Source organism: Heterocephalus glaber, unplaced genomic scaffold (assembly GCF_053883595.1).
Source record: "Heterocephalus glaber isolate CG9 unplaced genomic scaffold, H.glaber_assembly_v1.0 deba00001481, whole genome shotgun sequence".
Classification (NCBI taxonomy): Eukaryota; Metazoa; Chordata; class Mammalia; order Rodentia; family Bathyergidae; genus Heterocephalus; species Heterocephalus glaber.
Genome location: NW_028258317.1, coordinates 50,653,073 through 50,673,527, shown reverse-complemented (window position 1 = coordinate 50,673,527; position 20,455 = coordinate 50,653,073). Strand labels below are relative to the sequence as shown.

The following is a 20,455-nucleotide window of genomic DNA, read 5'->3' as shown; positions in this document are numbered from 1 at the left end:
GTTTTTGTTTCAGTAATACCTGTTTTTTTCATAAAATCGATCCTCCCCTCCCCAAGCTCTCCTGTTTCAAGCCACCTTCGGTCTCTTCTTGGACTTTCTACGACTCGAGCGTTTAGGACTGAACTAGCGAGTCACTTTCAGCCCTAAACTCGAGGCAGTCGCTACGTTTTCTTTAGAGCCCCTCGAACCGCGGCACCCTCTGGACCCAGGACTTTTCTCCGATAGCACGGTGGGCACTTCGGTGACCAGACGGGGGGGAAGTCTGTCCCGGCCGAGCCACCCGCAGGAAACCAGAAACCTGCACACTTCCGAGCCCGCCTCTCAGCCGGGGCCGGAGAACAGTTTCTTAGCGGTGTGCGGGGTCGGCGGGGGGTGTGTGTGCCAGTCCCGCGTGTCCGGCCCTACCTGTCTCACTGGGGACATGGTTTTCACTCGGGGCGGTGGGAGTAAGTACTGCAACTCGGGGACAGCATGCAGGGCGGAGGTGCGCCTAGGTGCCTCGTGGGTCCGCGGCAGGCTGAGCGGCGCGCAGGCGCACTGGGGCCGGCCGGCTCCTGGGTACAAAAGATCGCCGCGTAAGCCTAGGCTTCCTCCCGGCCCGACCTAACCGCAGGCCCGCGGGACACTCCTGCTCGCTTCAGGGCGCAGCTACCGTCCGCGGCCGTCAGTGCCCGGCCGCCGCGCGCTCCGGGTTTAATTCTGGCGCTGCCAGCCCGGCCGGCTCCGCCCCCTGCGCCCGCCCCGCCCTCTGGAGCCCAGAGCAGTGGCGCCGCGAGCTGCCAGCCGGGGCTCGCGAGGAGAGGCTGGAGGTGAGTGGCGCCGGGGTGCGCTGCACTCCCTTCCCCGGCGGGGTCGGCCCGGGGTCGCCCAGGCTGCGACCCCTGCATCGCGGCCGCCCCGCGGGCCGAGCTGGGCAAACTTGGCTCGCGCCCTGGGGGCTCTGCGGCGGGGACGGAGGGCGGCCCCGCGGGCTTGCACTCTCCGGGCTTCCGAGGCGGCCTCCGCACGGCCTTGGGGAGGATCCGAGAGCTGGCTTGGGGCCCGCGGTCGGCCCGGAGCTCCGGGTGTGGGAGGGGGAGCGGAGCGCCCCGGCCCCGGGCAGCGGGAAAGTACGCTCGCGCCGGCGGGCGGGAGGGTGCGGGCTCCTCGCCGCCCCTAGCCGAGGGCGCCGGCCCTTGGGTGCCTCTGGGCCCTTTCTTAGTCCGAGACGGGCTGAAGCACCCTTCTCTGGAGGCGTTTTTCCGTTAAGGTCGGTGCTCTGCTCTGCCGAAGGCAGTGGCGATCAGGACCCCTTTATCCTCGTCCTAGAGCGGCAGGTGGCCCCGGGTCGCCTCAGTCGATTCAGAGATGGCTCCAGCCTGGGGTGGAGGGGCGGGGTGGAGGGTGGGTGTGGGCGCTACGGCGCCCAGGGCTTGGGGAAACCGCCCAGCCCGGAGGACAGCGTGGGTTTCTGGAGGATCCGAGGTGCAAGTCGAGGGAGGGTGCACGCGTCCTTAAGCGGGCTTCGTCCCTGGGCGTCCCTTCTTACGTGTCACTTTGACAAACGCACAAGGAGCCCCGATCTCAGGGCAGCCACCCGTTCCATTTCACCTGGGTCCCGTGGAAGTTTGAGGGGCAGCCCTTCGGGATAGGTGCTGCAGTTCAGCAAGAGCTCTGTAGCTCTCGTGCTAGCGTTAATAACAACCTATGGCGTCCTCCAGCGCTCGCCCTCTGCGGAGTTTCAGCCCATCTTATAAATTAAATTATATCAGACTGCGAGCCCTAAGACTAACAAGGTTAATCATCCACATCTGTCATCGAGCAGTTCCTTGACCCACCTTAATGCCGCACACTTGAGCTAGATGGAAATCAGGGACTTCTTATTTTTATTTTTATGTTTTTCGGTACCGGGGATCGAACTCAGGACCTTGCGCTTGCCAGGCAGGCGCGGCGCCACTGAGCTACATCCCCGACCCTTTTTCCTTGTTTTTAGTTAATGACTTTATTCTTGATTTTTTTATATGGTACTCAGTTTATTTGCTAGTTTCTCCTTTCCTCAACTCTCTCTGTTTGAATGTTGGGCATTCCCACATTTTATTTATTTAAAAATTTGAGATGTATGCCTCGTTTCTCTTATATGAGAAACCTGAAATATAAGGAGCAAAATAAAAGATAGATATTAGGAAACAAGGAGATATTTTGCAAAAGGGAAGGAGACCAGGAGATGGAGGGAAGAGGAATGGAACAGGATGAAAAAAGAATTAAGATGTGTTAGGTACATGTACCAACTGCCCATAGTGCATGTAATCATTGTGTACTGCAGACATGTACTAATAAAAGAGTAAACACTTGAAAAGAGTAAAATATCCCTACAAGAGAATTCCACAGCCAGTTGGTTTCCACTAGTGAATTCTCCTAGGCTTTTTAAGGAAGAAAAATAATCTACAAATTATTTGAGAGAATCAAAACTAAGAAATATTAACAACTTATTTTATACCAAATTTTGCCAAGAAAATTATAGGGAAAAGTTGTTCACAAATCTTTCTCACCAATAAAATTAAAATATGAAATGTTTAAAAAATTTTTTTTGAGATGTAATAAACATACCACAAGTTTACCCCTTAAAGTGTACAATTCAGAGTGGCTTTTAGTATATTTATGAAGTCATCACTAATTTCAGAATGTTTCCATCACCCTGTCAGAAAAACACCATTTCTTTTTCTTTTGTTACCAGGGATCGAACTTGGGACCTTGCGCTTTCCAGGCAGGCGTCAGAACCACTGAGGTAAATCCCGTACCCCAAACACCATTTCTTGAGTCATTCCCCATTTCCTCCTTCCTACCCTTATTCCTACATTTGAGGGTAACCACTTGTTAGAGAGATTGAATGAGAGCATGATGATGATGATTAACTTTGGTCCTTTTACTGTCAGTAGGTTTGGGGAAAGCTGCTGCCACTGAGGCAATTGAAAAGAAGTTAAGTATGGGCAATCCTACAGGGAGGTTAAAATGTCTAAGGAAGGAGAACCTATTGGTGAAGGCGTAATTGCGTCCCTTTCAGATACAGAAATTGGGATGTGCTTTATCTCCTAGGGCACAGGGATACATTTGGTCATCTTTTGTGCTCTTAATTTGCCTCATCTACTGATCTGTCTAGTTGAAGTTCTGCAGCAGAAGTGAATTCTGGAGAGATGTTAGAGAATAATAACTTCAGGATAAAAGGAGTTTTTGTTGTTGTTGTTGTTTTGGAGGTGCTGGGGATTAAATATAAGGGTCTCAAGCATGCCAGGGAAGTGTTCTGTCCCAGATCTATATCCTGAGTCCTTAAAAGTAGTCCTTAAAATATTCTCCAACCTGGCCCCCAAGGAAAGAAACCACAGGCATTGATATATTCAAGACAAGGTTCATTTCAGGAATGTAGCATTGGCTCACAAATACTCCTCTGAATTAATGTGCTCCTGCCTTAACCTTCTTGATGAGGTAGGAGGAGATGAGAAAGGATCTGGCTGGAGGGAATGTGAGGAATTGGGAAGGGTGTGGGAGAAAGACTGGGGAGAGCTGTGCTTGGGTGTTAGGTAAGTATAGGGTAAGCAGATTCAGAAGCAGCAAAGTGGGTCTCTGTGAGAAATTGCAGACATTTCACCTGCCTTTTGTTGTATTGTTCATGCATGTTTTAAAAATCAGTTGTATTGAGTTGAACCTGTCCAAATTAGGCCTCAACTGCACTTCTCATCTACCCTCCAATTATATAAAGATGTCAGGTTGGTTTCAAATACTGAATTATAGGAAAAATGTTATGTGTATTGCAGGCAACTGGATTTATACCACTTCTTTTTTTTTTCATAGTAACTTAAAAATGAAGCTATTAGCTCAGTGGTTCTGCTGCCTGCCTTGCAAGCACAAGGTCCCGAGTTTGATCCCTGTACTCCCCCCCAAAATTGAGCTGTATGCCAAACATACAGTACATCTTGACAAATTTTCACAAAACTAACATCATAAACCTATAAGCCACACCCAGATAAAGAAACAACACTGCCAACATTGGAGAAAATCCTCTCATATCTTTCTCCAGTTACTACCCCTTCCCTAGAGGAATCACTATGCCAGCCATAGATGGGTTTTGCGAATTTTCATGCTTTATATACATGAACAAAATTAATATATGTATGTATATGTGGTATGTAGTTTGTTTCAACATTTTGTTTGAATCTCAGCGGTGTTGTTGCTGGTGGCTGGAGTTGAATCTTGTTTATTGCTGTGTATTATTTCATTGTGTGACTTTATCACAGTATATCCATTCTAGGTATATCAGTTAGTACTCACTAGAGAAACATTTAATGCAGGATATATAAGGATTTACAAGGTAGGCTTACAGTGGCCACCGAACAGCCAGGTGTGGAAGAGTGCAAAAGAGTTGTCTGCCCACTGGAGATCCAAAGGATCCAGTCAAAGGACAAAGGCCTGGAACTCACTGTAGGGTCCCATACAAGTTTGTATAAGGAGACCGAAGGGTCTTCAATGGAACGCTAAAGGGTCTGTGCCAGAAGGTAGGAGACAACTTCCAAGGGAAGAGGAAGACTAGAGCTTCTCTGAAGAACAGAAGCAAGCCTTCCTTCTTCATTTCTCTTTTATTCCATTCAGGGGACTAGCTGCCCTTGGGTGGGTCTTCTGTTTTCAGTAAATCCCTTCAGCCACACCCAGGACTATGCGGATCCAGCTTAGTTGGGTGTTTCTGAAGTCTACACAAGTCAGTTAACTATCACATTAGGGTTGAAGGGCTTTTAAGCATTGTAGTTTCTAATTTTTTTCCTATGGCAAATAGTGGGATTATGAATATTCTAATACATGTCTTGGTACACGCAGTGCGCTTTTTTTGGATATATACTTAGGGATAGATTTCTGAATCCCAAACTAGTATTCAGGTTGGAAGATACTGTCAGATAGATTTCCAAAGTGTTTATTTAGGTTATACCTCTACCAGCAGTGTATGAGAGCTCTAGCCTGGCTTCTTAAACTCCAAAAGCAGATCTGTAGTGAATTTAGCAAAAGAACAGAGTGTGATCCCTATTTACCTCATCCTAGCAGGTTATTTCTAGTGTGTTCACTTTCAGTACCTTTCTATATCTGTTCATGTAAAATTGCAGTTCTTTTTTTTTTTTGGTGCCAGGGATCAAACTCGGGACCTTGTGCTTGCGAAGCAGGCAGCGGAACCACTGAGCTAAATCCCTGGCCCCCACCATTATATTTTTTTTGACAGAAATTGCCATAAAAAGTTTGATCAATGAGATGTGATAAACACTAAAGTGAATGCTTAAATTTAAAAATTGTTTAAGTAACACATTGTCTCAAGATACTCAGAGCATTCCCCCTCACTTCTGACACACTTAGCCCATCATTCTTGGCAATATGTCTTTTACTATGATAAATTTTTAAAAGTTTTTTTTGATACAGGGATCGAACTCAGGACCTTGCACTTGCGAGGCAGGCAGCAGCACCACTGAGCTAAACCCCCTGCCCCATTCACCATATTTTTGATCATCCATTCTTTTGCAGAATTAATCTTTGTGCACAAGTCCCTCACCCCTTTTTTTCCATGTTACCTAAACTAGTGATTTTCTTTTCTATGGCTGTGGATTCTTGTTAAACTGTTGAGCTTCATGTGGACTTGATTAAATCTTTAAATTGCCAATAGATTACCTGCAAAAGATAAGTCTTACAGAGTTTAATTATAATTCTAAAATAATGGTTAGCCTCCGCATGGTGGTGCACACCCTTAATCCCAGCACTTGGGAGGCTGAGGTCCAAGGATCACTGAGTTCAAGGCCAGCCCGGGCTACATAGTGAGTTCAAGGCTAGCCTGAACTACATAGGGAGACCCTGTCTCTAAAATAAAATAGAATAAAGGTCAATTTAACTCTAATATCTTAATTACAAATAGTAGAAGTTGAACTTTTGGTACAATCTGATTAACCAGTTACATGCAGTTTTTCTTTATTCTTGATACTCTTGGTAAAGGTACTAAGCCAGGAGCTTTAGGGGTTTCAAGAAGAGTAATCTATGAAGTAGTTTTTTGTCCAGAAGTTAGATGTCAAAATTTCAAATACCAGTCAGGTAAATTTTTTTTACAAAGGGATATTTAGTTTATTCAGTAAATGCTGAATATTTGTTTGAGTTCTGGGTTAGAAGAGTTCTTACCTGGATGGTTAAAAGTAGCTTCATAGAAAAGTTAAGACTTGGGCTGAGCTTCAAGGGATCTTTAGAAATTGGCTGGAGAGTGGATCTGTCTGAAGGTCTAGGACCCCTGAGCCTTCTCAAGGGGAGAGATTAACTGGACAATGGGAGTGATGTTGGCTTCCTTATCATTCTTTTTCTGGAAGATAAAAATAACTGACCCAGTATAAAGGCAGAAAAAAATACTTGGGGTTTTTGGGAGAAAGCTGTTTGAATGTGCAAGTTGGCCCATGGGATTTGATTATGAACACTTGGCAGGGGGCTGCTGCTTTGCCTGCTTATAGCTCTTAACTCCTTTCCCTCTTTCTCTGCAGATAAAATTTACTGAAAATTTCCCTAATGTAAAGGCTACTCCACCAAACTTTATTTAGAACAAGTCAATATCCATTAACTTTAGTAAGTAACAGTTATATTTCTATGACTTGCTGGGCTCTAGTGGACGAATTCAGAGACTAAACCCTCAGAATTCATAGTAAGTAGTGAGATAGAAGATAGAGAACTGAAATAGGAGCCAAAAGGATGGAACTACTCAATATGGATATAAATGGCTCATTCTGGAAAGGTGGCTGATGGAGAAATTCGTGCTGAGAGGTCTGGGTGATACTTAGGGAGACTGGGCTTTGAAAAATGTGTATAGGTGGAGAGTAAAGAGAATCATATTTGGGCAATAGCTTTAGAAAAAGTAAGATCATGAACAGTCAGCACTGCTTGACTCATAATAGCCGGGCCAGTCACATGCTTGGCGATCCAGGTGAATGGCAGTTTGAGATGATACTGTACCTTTTTTCTATTGACTGTGATTGCCAAGCCAGCCTGGCGATCTTTGTGTAAATATTGTAGCTCTGGACCCAACTAATTGGACTGTAGGATCTCTTGCTTGCTGGGTGACTTTTAGCAACTTACTAGAGCTTCTCTATTCTCATCTATTAAAAAAAGGGGCAACAAGCTTGTGGTGGTGGTGTATCCACGTAAACGCAGCTACTCAAGAGGTTCAGGCAGGAAGATTGCAAATTTAAGGCCAGCCTGGGCAACAATAGTGAGACTCCTAAAAATAAACTCTTGCTTCATAGGGTTTATTGTGAAGATTAAAACCAACCCTATTGATTGAGATGGTTTCAAAGCTGCCCAGAATCAAGAGTGGCTGGCACATCATGTTGGCTATTTCTTAATTACTAAATTTCTGAATTTAAAAATTTTTATATTTTTACAAGGAGAATAATACAAACAAAAAAGAAAGGGTTGAAAATGAAAATTAAGATCCACCACTCTTCTCTGATTCCAGCTCAGTTACAGTTTCTTTTTATTTTTTTCTTTCTCTTCCTCTCTCTCCCTCCCTCCCTCCCTCCTTCCCTCCCTCCCTCCCTCCCTCCCTCCCTCCCTCCTTCCTTCTTTCCTTCCTACCAGGGATTGAACTCAGGTCCTTGTGCTTGCAGCAGAGGACCCACTGAGCTAAATCCCCCGGCCCCCCTACAGTTTCTTTTTAAACATAATTGCTCTTTCTGTTTTTAGGTCTTCTGGTAGTTATGATTGTAACAAATTAACCCAAAACTTAGTGCCCTAAAAAATCTTTTAATGGTATTTTGGATATTTAATGGTTTGCCTGGATTGTTTTGCTGCTTGGGACATCACTCTGTGGCGCACCCACTGTTGAACAGACTTCTCTGGAGGGTGCAGGAACACTTAGCTCCCATGTCTCGTGTCTCGGTGGAGGTGCACTCAGTGTTGACTGTTGACCAAGGTGTGTACACTTGGCAGCTTATTTGTTCTTATGGTGACTTCAGCATGGTGGCCCCAGGCAGGTGCACTTATATAGCATAAGGTTCCCCCCAGGTATTAGGCAGAAAACTCCAGTAGGCAGTATTAGGCAGACAAACAACCAGTAGGGTGTGTATGTGTGTACTTTTTTTGTTTAATAAGGGATTGTTTCACAATTGCTGGAGACCCACAAGTCTAAAATCTGCAGTTATAGGGTAGTGGCACGTGCGTGTAATCCCAGCATTTGGGAAACTGAGTAGGAGGATTGGAAATTCAAACTCAGCCTGGGCAACTTGACAGTTTAAGGAAACCCTGTCTCAAAATAAAAAATGAGGGCTGGGGATTTAGCTCAGTGGTGCTGCTGCCTGCCTCGAATGTGCAAGGTCCGGAGTTCGATCCCCAGCACCAAAAAAAGAAAGGATCAGCGAGTAGCTCAGTGCAAAGGCCCTGGGTTCAATCCAGAAACTGTCTCCAAGTTGACTAAAATTAACCATTGTACCCTGTGATAAGAACCTCAAACCAACCAGTTGGAAGCTTCATGGACTTAAAAAAAAACCCCAAAAAACAGCTGGGGATTGAACCCAGGGCCTTTAGAAAAAGCTGTTTCTGTAGGCCCTTTTAAATTTTCTATTTTAAGAGGTTCTCTCAAGTTGCCCAGGCTAGGCTCAAACTTGTGATTCTCTGGTCTCAGCCTCCCAGAGTACTGGGTTTACAGGCATGTGCCACCATGCCTTGCTTGCAGCCTTCCTTTTAAACTGCTAGTCTATATTTGATTTAACAATTTGATAATATGTATTATTAACTATCTATTAAGCAGGGAGTAGAGTTGATAACCTCATACCTTCTCTCCACTCCCCTCTGCCTCCATTTTTAAAAAGTTTTGTGTTGCCCAGGCTGCCCTCGAACTAGAATCCTCCTGCTTCAGTCACCTGAGTGCTAGGATTACAGGTATGTGCCGCCATGCCCAGCTTACAGTTTTCATTGGATACTATCTTTAGTTCTCTTGGTTACCTTTATAATTTTAAAGAATTCCATTCTCACAAGGCTTTAGAGATAGGAAAAACAAGGGTTTGTTGGAAACTGGCGGGGGGGGGGGACAGTGGAGGGAAACACCAGCCTGGTCTTGAATGGGGGAGGCCTGCCAATGCAGCTCTTAGGAAAAGTCCATCTAGAGATGTGATTATCTGAGTATGTTCTCTTCACGGACATAGCAGGTCATGTAATCTGACAGTTTATTTCTTCTCTTTGTCTTTTAAATTCATACCTGTTTGCTTTTCCTTCTTTGTACTTTGCATTTAAATTATGGATGACGGAAGCAAATGGTATTCTCTCTAATGAAGAATCTTAGATGCACTGCTGAGTATTTGTGTATGGATTTCACACAGAAAGACCTGTCAGAAATAAGTATCCTCATGCTTTTTCATTACAAAAGCAATCAGTTAATTGGAAACGGTTATATATTATGGGGAGTGTCTGGAACCCTGTAATTCTCTTGGTGGTAGATTTTTTTCCTCTTTTAATTCATTTAGTTAATGGAATTGAGCAATGGGGCTTAGTTTAACTCTCACAAGACACATGCTAATCTCTTTTTATATTTTCAGAGTCCCCGAGGAGCATGTAAGAAGTTCTCTTGTTGATTTGCAGTTGCTACATGTTGCAGATAAAAGTCATTTGATGTTTTTAAAATGTAATTTTTGGTTCGATTAGAGATAAGAATGTAAATTTATATTTTTTGATAGCTATATTACATTTTTGCCTAAATTTGTTCATATTTCTCTTGGTATTACTGACTGGTTTACTCTTTAACTTTGTAGAAAAATATTTTTAAAATTAGAGCAATAGTAGAAATCAAGCTTGAATGTTTTCCATCTTTTCTCCTCTCCTACACTTCCTCTTCCTCCTCTATTTTAGTTTTTATCTCAACAGACCTGCCCTCTCCTATAAAGAGCCCTTTTAGGAATGAGATATCCCTTGTTATGAGATGGTAACCTTACTTTTCTGCCAAATACTCCCTCATTTTCTTTTCCCAAATGGAGCCTAGACCAAGTTGATCACCTTTATATTGTACCCTCTTCTCTTCTGCTTCAGAGATTACTTTTATTAGTGTTTGAACTTTATGTACCTGGTATCACAGAGCATGTGCCCTTCTGTCCCTGGCTTTCCTCACTTCATATTATATTTATAAGATTGGTCCATCTTGTTACACGAAATTATGGGTTATGTATTCTCATTGCTGTAGCCTTCCATTGTCTAACTACCCTAGTGTTTAACTGTAGATTTATATTGGGTTGCTTCAGTTTTTGGACTACTTAGGTGAATAGTACTGTCATGAGCAATTTTGTGTGTTTTCTAGTGAATATATATGCACATTTATTTTGGATATATATCTAGAAGTAGATTTGTTGCACTGTATGTTTAAGCTAATGTAGATACTGTCAGTTTTTTTGTGTGTGTATTTTTTTTGGTACCGGGTTTGAACTCAGGTCCTTCCACTTGCATAGCAGGCGGTGAAACCACTGAGCTAAATCCCCGGCCCCGCTGTCAGTAGTTTTATCAATTTATACTGCCACCAGTAGTGAGTTCCAGTTGCTCTACATTCTTACCAATGCTTATTGTCTAATGTCTTCAGCTAATCTTGTAAATGTGTTACCAGGTTTTGCAGATGACTAATGAAGATAAGCACTTCAAAAGGATTTGTATCTTTGTACTTTTTAGTGTAGTGAGTAGAAAAGCTAAGTCAGTTCAATGTTCATCTAGAGATTTTCTTTTCTTTTCTTTTTTGTTTTGGTACCGGGGATCGAACTCGGGTCCTTGTGCTTGTGCAGCAGGCAGTGAAACCACTCAGCTAAATCCCCGGCCCCATCTAGAGATTTTCTGAGTCATTTAACTGATGTAGTGCTTCTGTTTCTCCATGCTATAAAATTCACTTCTCTCTCTTTCTCTCTTTTGGGGGCGGGGGGTGGGAAAGAGTTGAAGGGAATAAAATTAAAGAATATGAATCTACAAATAAACTCTACCAATTCTGCGGATTCAGGTACTCAGTATGCTTGAAGCTGAAATTTTGCTCATGCTGTTTAAACTTTTCTAATTTGCTAATCAGCCTATTGATTTTTGCCTTTCCCTGTGACATTTTTATAGGGAAGTTGTCTGAGTCATTCCCTGAACTTAGTCAGGAATCAAATTTCCACATGGAAGTACAAAAGAAAATTTGAGATCTTATTGCATAATTTTTTTTAGGTGGAGGAAAAAGGGATTGTTAGTACAGGGTTAATTTGTTTCTTCTGACGTTTCAAGGGTAGAGCTCTAAGGTTTTGCTGTTTCTTTGAAAATGAAATGAGTAGTTTCTAGGAAATAACCTATAGTTTGGCATATTTGAGATTGTTTTATTTCCTGTTGGCTTCTTGAAATGTCTTCTCATTAGAGCACCTATTTTGTCTTTTCAGTTGATTGGTTTTTTTGTTTGTTTTTTTTTTGGTACCTGAAATTCAACTAGGGTCCTTTCACTTTTGAGGCAGGGTGGGGAACCACTGAACTAAATCCCCCCCCTGATTCTTAAGAATCATGAACTTTTTAAAGAATATCACATGCACCTAACACCCAGGTTTGTACTTACTCTGTGTATATATTCCCTCCCTTCAATATTATTAGAGGCCCCGAGCAAGAAACAAGTGCCATGTGGTCTTAAATACTTGTAAGGTAATTTTGGGTATTGTTTGGCCTCTTGGTAGCAAGACTAAATCCTGGATTACATAACCTGGAGGGTTTGGGAGAATTTAGGCTTCTGACCTTGGGAGCAGAATAAGATTTCTTTGCCTCCAGATTTACCACACTTTAAACTCTTTCTGGAATTATAATTCAAGAGTAGGAGGAGAACTGCTGAATGCCTATCAAGGACAGATGGTTGGGAGAGAAATGATTGTGGTTTACTTACTTCAGCACAAAGTTTCTCAGCCCTGGCATGCTTTCAGGGACAGTTGGGAGAAGCAACTGATGAAATTTTTTGTATGTTGCTTTTACTCATTTAAAGTTAAAAGAATTCAGGGCTAGTTGCCTAATGAGATCATGTGAACTTAGTTGTGTTCCGCTGTGTCCTTACAGGGATGAGGATAGGAAGAATTACTGTTCCAGAGTCGGATCTGAGAATTGTTCGTGGTACCGGGAATGACAGAAATGTGGGTAGGAGGTGCAGGGCAGACTGGCTTGAGGAATAGCAGGGCCTTTTCATGGTGTGGCCAGGTGGGAGCTAGGTTGTTCTTCCTAAGGCATTCAAACATGTTTGTTGAATGAATTTTACCAATAGCATACTAAGGCAGTCAGCTCTGCCCGAACAAACTGAATCACTAGTAGTTTAGGTTCCATTACGTGGTACTTGTCCTTTAGGGGGCTCAGAATCTCCTCTTTCCATCACCTAAAATGTAAATAGTTAGGTTATAAAGAGATTTGTTCTAGTGAGGTTTGACCCCACCTGCTGAGTTGGCATTTGAGTTCCTGTCTTGTTCGCCTTTGCTTTATTCTGTGGACTCAGTCATGAGGAACTATAAGTTACGCTCTCCACTCTCAGTGTACACTGTTGTGTAAGGAATGTTTGGATCAGTTGTTAGGCTAAGCAAAAGAGAACTGTTGCATTGAAGGTTTATTTTAGCCATCCCTAGAAAACAAAAGGCTCCTGTTCAGATACTCTTGAGGGAACAGGAAAACCAAATTTGAGGTCTTCGTGAAATCCTTTTGCTGCTACAGCCTGTCACACCTAGAGACCCTGTCTGTCTCTAGGAACAGAGGTGGCATAATGTCAGCACTCAGCTCCACCTGTTGTTGGTTGGGAAGGGCATGCCTGCTGTTTACTTTTTCGAAGTCCTAAAAGAGTAATGGGACCTTGAGGACCTCCAGCCACCCCAAAGTGATTCCATAAAGTAGCTGTTGTACAGTGGAAAAACTTACTTTTTCCTGCTCTGTCACCTTCAGTAGCAAGAGGAGGAAACACTGCTTTAAGGGCTTGGTGTTTACGTAGCTTATAAATCGTCTTCCTGGGAACTTTGTCAAGGAAAAAGTGTTGTGAACCTCTGGCTTCACGTCTAATGTGCGCAGGTAACTGCTTACCTGCAACGCGGCCCGTTTGGGTAGAGTCTTGAGGTAAAGCTGTGGTCCCAGGTTGACAGCTGTATTTGGCCCTGGGACCCAGGCTAAGGTGGGGACACCACATCCATGCAAACTGAGCTTCATCCTGGGCATCCCTTTCTCTCCTTGACCTCAGTGACCCAGAACAGTATAGCTTCTTTTTCCATTTCTAACCTACTTTTTACTTTTGGACTGGTCAGGTTGAGGGGACCTGATTGAAGCATGTAATCCCAACAATTGGGAGGCTGAGGCAAGAGGATCAATATGAGTTCAGGGCCAGCCTGGACTGCCTAGTGAAACAGAAAACAATACAAGTATAAGGCACTGGTTTGGAGCTTTAGTCTTAAGAGACTCAACCCTAGTATTACCTGCTGGGCATATGTTTTGTTTACCTCTCTGAGATTGGAAAGAAACATAAGTATCATTATATTATGGGTTTAAGTGTGTCTTGGTAAATTGTGGGCTGAGGATGGGGGGAGTGTGCAGGGAGGGAAGATGAGGAAGACCTAGGATGTAGTATTTCCTGACTGTAAAACTAGAAAAATCTCCAAAGAGCTGCCTTGTGTGCTTCTGGCCTGCGGAGCAGAAAAAAAGGCTGAAGCCCCAGTTATCCCACAGTGGACCAGAAAGTAGAGCTCTGGCAGGAAATAAAAGGGTAGAGGCAGACTCAGGGAACTGAGTACTATGAGAAATCCCAACATGAGCCGGGGATTTAGCTCAGTGATTCTGCTGCCTGCTGCTTAAGCGCAAGGACCTGAGTTCGATCCCTGGTACCAAAAAAAAGAAACCCCAACACCATGAAGTACTCCCTTCTTCCTCTATTCACTCTTAACCAGTTTTGCCTGAGCAGAACAATCTTACTGCCAACAAAATGGGAATAATGAAAGCTGACACACAGAGAGTGAGAGGATCGGTGAGATACCAGATATGTGAGCCTCACACTCAGTGTCCCTGGTTGTTTAGGGTTGAGAGATTCTAGGTGATTGCTAGGTAAGAGTTGAGGTTGGGGCACTGGATAATGGGGAGCCTGTGATAAGGAGAGATGAGGTACTTTCCTGGGATTCCAGTTTGGTGTGCTGAACTCTTCTCCTTGGAATACCTGTAGGACTGTTGGTGCAGAGCCATCCTCTAAGCAACTTCTGGGCTTCAAAGGGCCTGCGGTGCAAACCATTCATCGTTCCTGAGGTTTCGAGAGCATCACTCATGAATGGATTCGATAAACTCTGAGTATGCTGTTGGTTGTTAAACTGGTGGTTCCTTGGATCTGAAGCTTGGGGAAGTGAGGATAGTAACATTGTATTTGTACTAGCGTTTACAGGGGTGTCCAAAGGCCTGGTCCATCCCATTCTTTTAACTTTCCTTCTGCTGAATCCAGCGATTTGGGTTGGATTGTTTCTTACAGCACATGAACAAAGTATTGCTTATTCTGTACTCATTAAAATTAAAAACTTTATTCAGCAGTACAGATTAAGAGAGAAAGGAGCTGTGTCCTTGTACATTTTGGGGTTGTGGAATAGTTTCCTAGATGCAGGAAGATTCAGACCGAGTCATCACACTTTGTACCAAATTATAGGAAACAGTATTCTTAAGTTGATATGAGCAATTCACATAACCTTCCTGACATCTCTTATGGTCTTGCTGATCCTGAGAGGGAGAACTGTGGGCCCCAGATTCAGGACTTTTCCAGGCAAGGCACTTTGGGGTAAGCTGTGATGGCCAGTGGGTCCCTGTGCCTGTGTAGTCCTTAGCTCTGCCCCTTGGTCTCTTCACTATGCACTTCCAGCTGTGCCCTTAGCTCCACCTGTTCCCTCTCACAGTGGCCTCAGCCAGTGAAAATCTGTTGGTTACGTCCTCATAACTGTGCTGAATTTCTCTAGACTTCCAGCTTGTCGAGGTCTACCACAAACTTGTAAGCAATCTTATGGAATATTTTTCCTTCAGAAATTTGATTTTTAAGTGAGTTCGTGTATATTTTTGTGAGAATAGTCATGAAAAGAGGCTTGACTTTGGGTGTTATTTTCCTTTGGCTTCTGGAAAAAAAAAATTGGATAGATCTAGAAATTTTCATCAAGTTCTATTGTAATTGATCATTTGAAAAACTATTCACATCAAGTTTTGATAACATTTCCAGGCAGAGACTAGTACTAAAAAGCTTAAAAAAGGGCTGGGAATTTAGCTCAGTGGTTCTGCTGCCTGCCTTGAAAGTGCAAGGTCCTGAGTTCGATCCCCAGCACCAAAAAAAAAGCTTAAAAAAAACACCCCAAAACTCGGACTTCAAAAAATGCTCTCTAGGGCCGGGGATTTAGCTCAGTGGTTCAGCTGCCTGCCTCGAAGGTGCAAGGACCCGAGTTTAATCCCGGTAGCAAAAAAAAAAAAAGGCTTTCTATAGCTCATAAAATCCCAGAGAATTGTATTTCCTTATTTTGTCAGCAGTCTGGTCTACCTTTTACACATGTAACCTTGGTCCTTGTTTACACACACACATATGCCCGGTCGACATTAATTATGTGCCTGGGAAGGGTGAGCTGCTGGACCCTGTCTTCTTTGAACTTACTGTTGTTCTCATCAAGGTCTTCTAAAGGTCAGCCAAACAAGTAACTCGAATGTTCCTGCTTCCCCAGAGCGCCTATTTGTAAGGTAAAAACTTTAATTGGAAAAAGTTAGAAGTTATTTTCACTTTATTATATTTGTTATGAAAATTTACCAACAGTAAGATCAATACATCCATCTAGCATCTTTAGATCATTTTAGGTATTAATTAATCATTAAAATAATTTAAAAAACACACTAGATTATGCTCAGTGATTTAAAGCGCTTTAATTTTTGTTCACTTTAGGCAACGGTCCAGGCTCTGCCATAATGTTCCCCCCACTGACCCCTCCCCCCTCTGGGGGATTGAACCCTGTTCATGTTAGGCAAGTGCTCTACTACTGATCTACATTCCTAGGTGCTTTAATTATATTTTGAGGTTGGGCCTTGCTGAGTCACACAGGCTGGGCTCAATCCTGTGATCGGCCTGCCTCGGCCTCCTGAGCAGCTGGGATTACAGGTGTGTGCCACTATGTTGGGCAGGTCTTCTTTATTTTATTTTATTTATTTTTTTTAGTACCCTGGATTGAACTCAGGACCTTGTGCTTTCGAGGCAGGCAGCAGCACCACCACTCAGCTAAATCTCCAGCCCTCTTCTTTATTTTAGATCATCACACCCAGTGAACCTCCCCATTTTGGGACATACTCTTATGTTAGAGGGTTAGGAAGGAAATGACCAAGCCATTCTTGGCAATTAATGTTCCTGCTTGTGTGTCACTTTCACTTGTATTTAATTGGCTGAAACAACTCTTATATTAAGCCTGCCAACCATGGCTTAGGGAAGTGTAATTCTTCCAGCTGGAGACATAGTCACGTGACCATGGGGAGGGCCTAATTTCTCGGGGGGGGGGGCAGCAAATAATTGGAGACAACATAATCTACCACGATGGCAGACTATATTTAATTCAGAGAGGTTTAATGGCCTGTATGCCATTTCACAAACAATTTTGAGAATTGATTAAATCTGTACTTTGGGTTTTACTTTGAAAAGGTTATGCCTCAGAAATCTGCCTGGGTTTGGAAAACAAGGTCTCCTGTTTTGGGATAGAACTGATTAATCTTTTATGAGCTGGAGAGCTGTACCTGAAATTTAGTAACTTTGCATTCATTGTTTCTCAAGATTCTAGATCTATTTTAGTCAAGAAATTAATTTCTTCTTGTTTGTTCATATGCTGCTATCTTGTTGGTCCACTAATTTTTGTTTAATTGCCTGTATTAATATAATTTTGGTGGCCAATTAAAGATGGATGGTGCTGTTGAGAGGGGCAGAAATGAGACTTGTTGATGAAAACAAAAATTTATTAAAGTATTTTTCTTTAAATAGTGGAATTACTAAGCTGTTGCTGATATTAGGAAATTTCTGACTTATCACTTCAAAGTACAACATCATAATTCTTTGAAGAAAGACGGCCAGTCATACTTACTGTGATGTAAAGATACAGAACTTCAGAGTCTCAAATGGTGATCTATCGTCTTCATGTGGGGAGACACAGAACTCATTTGGGGGAGCGTCATGACATTCCTACAGCTTCCCCTACACATTGGATGTGTATCTGATTAGGTGGGGGGGGCATTGTCTATTTAAGGGAGGCGTCTTGATAGGTTCTGTAATTTTCATGAGAATGTTGAAATCTCTTTTGCTTGGTTCACTTCTAAAGTGGACCAGCCCTCAACTGAGGAAACAGAATGCTGTTCTCTTGACCCACCCCCAAAGCTTTGTGAAACCTTGTTTTGTGGTGTCCGTTCATAAAATTCTGAAGGACTTGACTCAGTTTTGTTAGAGTATTGGGCACTTGGAATGCTGCTCTTCCTTTTTCCTCTAATTTCTTTCATTGACTTAGCATGTTTTATATCCTCACCTTACATTATTAAAGAATGGGGAATAGTTTAAGAAACAGTCACAGGAAATCCTTGCATATTGCCATTCATTTTGCCTGTCTCAGTCACCCGCTTTTTGGAGAATCTTGAGAAAAGTTGCTGTAGGCCCTGATATAAGGAAATTCTGGATGTTTCCTGGAAAAATAATTGATTTATTGAATGATATAAGTCTTGTAAGAGATTGTGATTTCCCTGTTGCTTTGGCCAAATTTATATCCCACTGTTAAAAAAACATGTAAGACATCATGATAGCTACTTTTATTAACCAATTTAGATACCATTTACTACTTCAATACATTTTTTCCTTGTTCTAGATTTAGGGTTTTTTTTACCCTGTTTTTTAAGTTAAGATAATTGTAATCACATCTAGTTTTGAGAATTGCTTCAAGTGCTTTTGGGACAAGGTTGAGGATAAATACATACATTGTTCTTAGTGCATGCACTTAAATTTTAGGAGGCCCCTGTGTGTTTGAAGTACACACATGCACACATGAAGCTAGCTAGATAATACTCTTCTCTGCTTCCTTCCTTTCTGTCCCAGTGTGCAGACTTAAAGCACCAAACCCTTTCTGAGCCCATTTGCTAATGAGGAACAGGTCTATCTTCTGGACCTGGAGTAGGATTGAATTGGCAGAAGGCAAACACCAGGAGGGACAGATCTGCCGGACAGATCTTGAATTTGGAGTTGGTATTTTCCGATAAGCTACTGTTGTATCAACCCAGCTCACTCTCCCAAGTTTACTGTGCTTCTTGGGGTAGTGGAGCGTGGCTGCCTATGCTCTCCTGAGGCCCGCCTGTGGCCTGCGCTGCCTTTCACCTCCTTGCCCCTCTGGGTGCTGAGGCTAATGGAAATCAAACTGATTTGGCTCAAACTGGTCAGAAGTGAAAACACCTATACTGCTTTGCTTACCACTTCCCTAGACATTACTTTACTGAACTTTGGCTTATGGTTATGCCTTTTGCTTTTATTGATGGATAAAAGCAATAATATGTGCTTATGTTAAAAATGTCCACCATCTAGGAGCCCTCCTTGCTCTCTGGCCACTTTTCGGGTTTCTCATATCTTCCTCAGCGTTGGGGGTGGTGGTGGCTCAGTCTTCTCTTTTCTGTAGATATTCCCTTGGTGGCCTCATCTTGTCATACATCCAGTTACCACCTTGATGCTTAGTGACCACCTCAAATTCATCACAAATGAAGTGGAATCCCTGATTCCATCCCCCTTCCCGCACCCACACAGCTCATTCTTCCAAAGTCTTCTTCAGTGATAGCAAAACTTAGAATCTTTGTAATCATTTCACTCCCCTCTTTTGCATATCTGACATCCAGGCTTCCAGCAACTCCTGTTGACTACACCATCAAAATACACAGAGAATTTGCCTCCTCCTCCCTTCCTCTGGTGCCACATTTTGACTCCCCTGGATTACTGCAGTAGCCTCGCAACTCATCTCCTTGCTTCTACATTTGGAGTCCATTCCTGGCAGTGATTCTTTAAAAACGAAAGTCAGATTGTGCTGCTACTTCTCTGTTCAAACCCATCTTGTCTTCCATAGAGGTTACCACCATGACTCTCTTGCCCCAGGTCCTTGTGCCTCTCTAACCCTGATCCCGGGGACTCCTCCTTGATAGCTCTTCCCCAGCCTTGCCCGAGTGCGTCTCCTTAGAGCCTTTGCACCAGCCTTTCCTCTTCTGGAGTGTTCTCTTTTCTCCTTGAAGTCCTTGCTTGGCAGCACCATCTCAGTACTGTGACTACTCACAGTTAAAGTCTGCCTTCTCCTGCCACTTCACATCTCCCTTTACCAGCTCAGCCTGTTCTTTTTTCCCCGTTGAACAAAGCGACCAATAAAACATTATGTAATTTATCTATTGTGTTTGTTGTTTAGTGTCTGTCTACACTAGTGGAATATAGGTCTTCTCAGGGCCGGCATCGTTATTACAAGGCATTGGCTAACGTCCATTGAGCTGCTTGAACAGAGCCTAGAATCATAGAAGGCACTTACATATATAATTGTTGTTGAACTGCTGACAACGACTTACTATGCTGTTCAAAATCCCTTATATGAAGAAGTGGTGTGCTTCAGTTCACTGGTGAACAGGGGACCCCCTAAGCCTGTTATAAAACAATCACATGACTCATCACATTTCCTTCTCTGCTTTGGCTACCAACATGTCAGGAACTACATATGTTGGTAAAATAATACAAACCTTCTCTTCCTTTCTAATCCTTGATTAACACTTCTCTAATTCTAATTCCACCTCCCCCTTTCCTTTTTTTTTTTTTTTTTTACAATAAGTTAGCCTTTTGATGTTAGAATCTTCGCATAACTTTTGGGAAGGTATGATGTATAAGAATTGAAATCTAATCTACAAAGGAAGAAAAGGGGTTCATCATTCAACTTTGTCTGAGCTTACAGCTGGTTTTGTTTTTGCTTGGGCCTGGCTAGCACCAGTTTCAGTTAGTATGTTGCTTGCGGGATTGATCGTGTTATGAAGCAGCCATTTTGGGTATGCTCTCTGAATAGGTTTCTGTTTGAATTGCACTTAAATAAGTACTAACATACTTGTAAACCACTATTGTCCACTTTTTGGTTAGTCCCCAACTCTTCTTAAACCCCAGGCCCTTAATTTCTGACAGAATATGCTTTGAAATACTTCTTGTCACAGTTCCATGAAAGGAATTGTTAGCTAAAAGTAGAAAAGATTACATTCTTTTTAGGGTATTCAGCCTGGACACAGAAGAACCCATCCTACTGCATGTTTTTCATATGTAGATAGTTTCAGGAGGTACCCAAAGCCACAAAATAAGCATTATCCTGGAAATTCAGTTTTACTTGAAATCTTCAGAGAAATCTCTTTGAATTTGCGCAATCTTTGCAAGTTCTGATGCACAGGTGATTATAAAAATCTGTAG

At 42.9% G+C, this 20,455-nt stretch overlaps 1 protein-coding gene across 3 annotated transcripts in view; it reads left to right on the top strand.

Annotated features, from left to right (window-relative positions):
- Positions 1-703: 703 nt before the first annotated feature.
- Kank1 (KN motif and ankyrin repeat domains 1) overlaps positions 704-20,455 on the top strand; it is a 201,174-nt gene continuing 181,422 nt past the window's right edge. The window contains exons 1-2 of one of the 3 annotated variants that reach the window (XM_087184058.1): positions 704-809; positions 2,714-2,764. The gene's annotated coding sequence lies outside the window, so the exon portion shown is untranslated. The remainder of the gene's footprint in view (positions 810-2,713; positions 2,765-20,455) is intronic. The other 2 variants (XM_087184054.1, XM_004838204.4) reach the window with 2 other exon arrangements.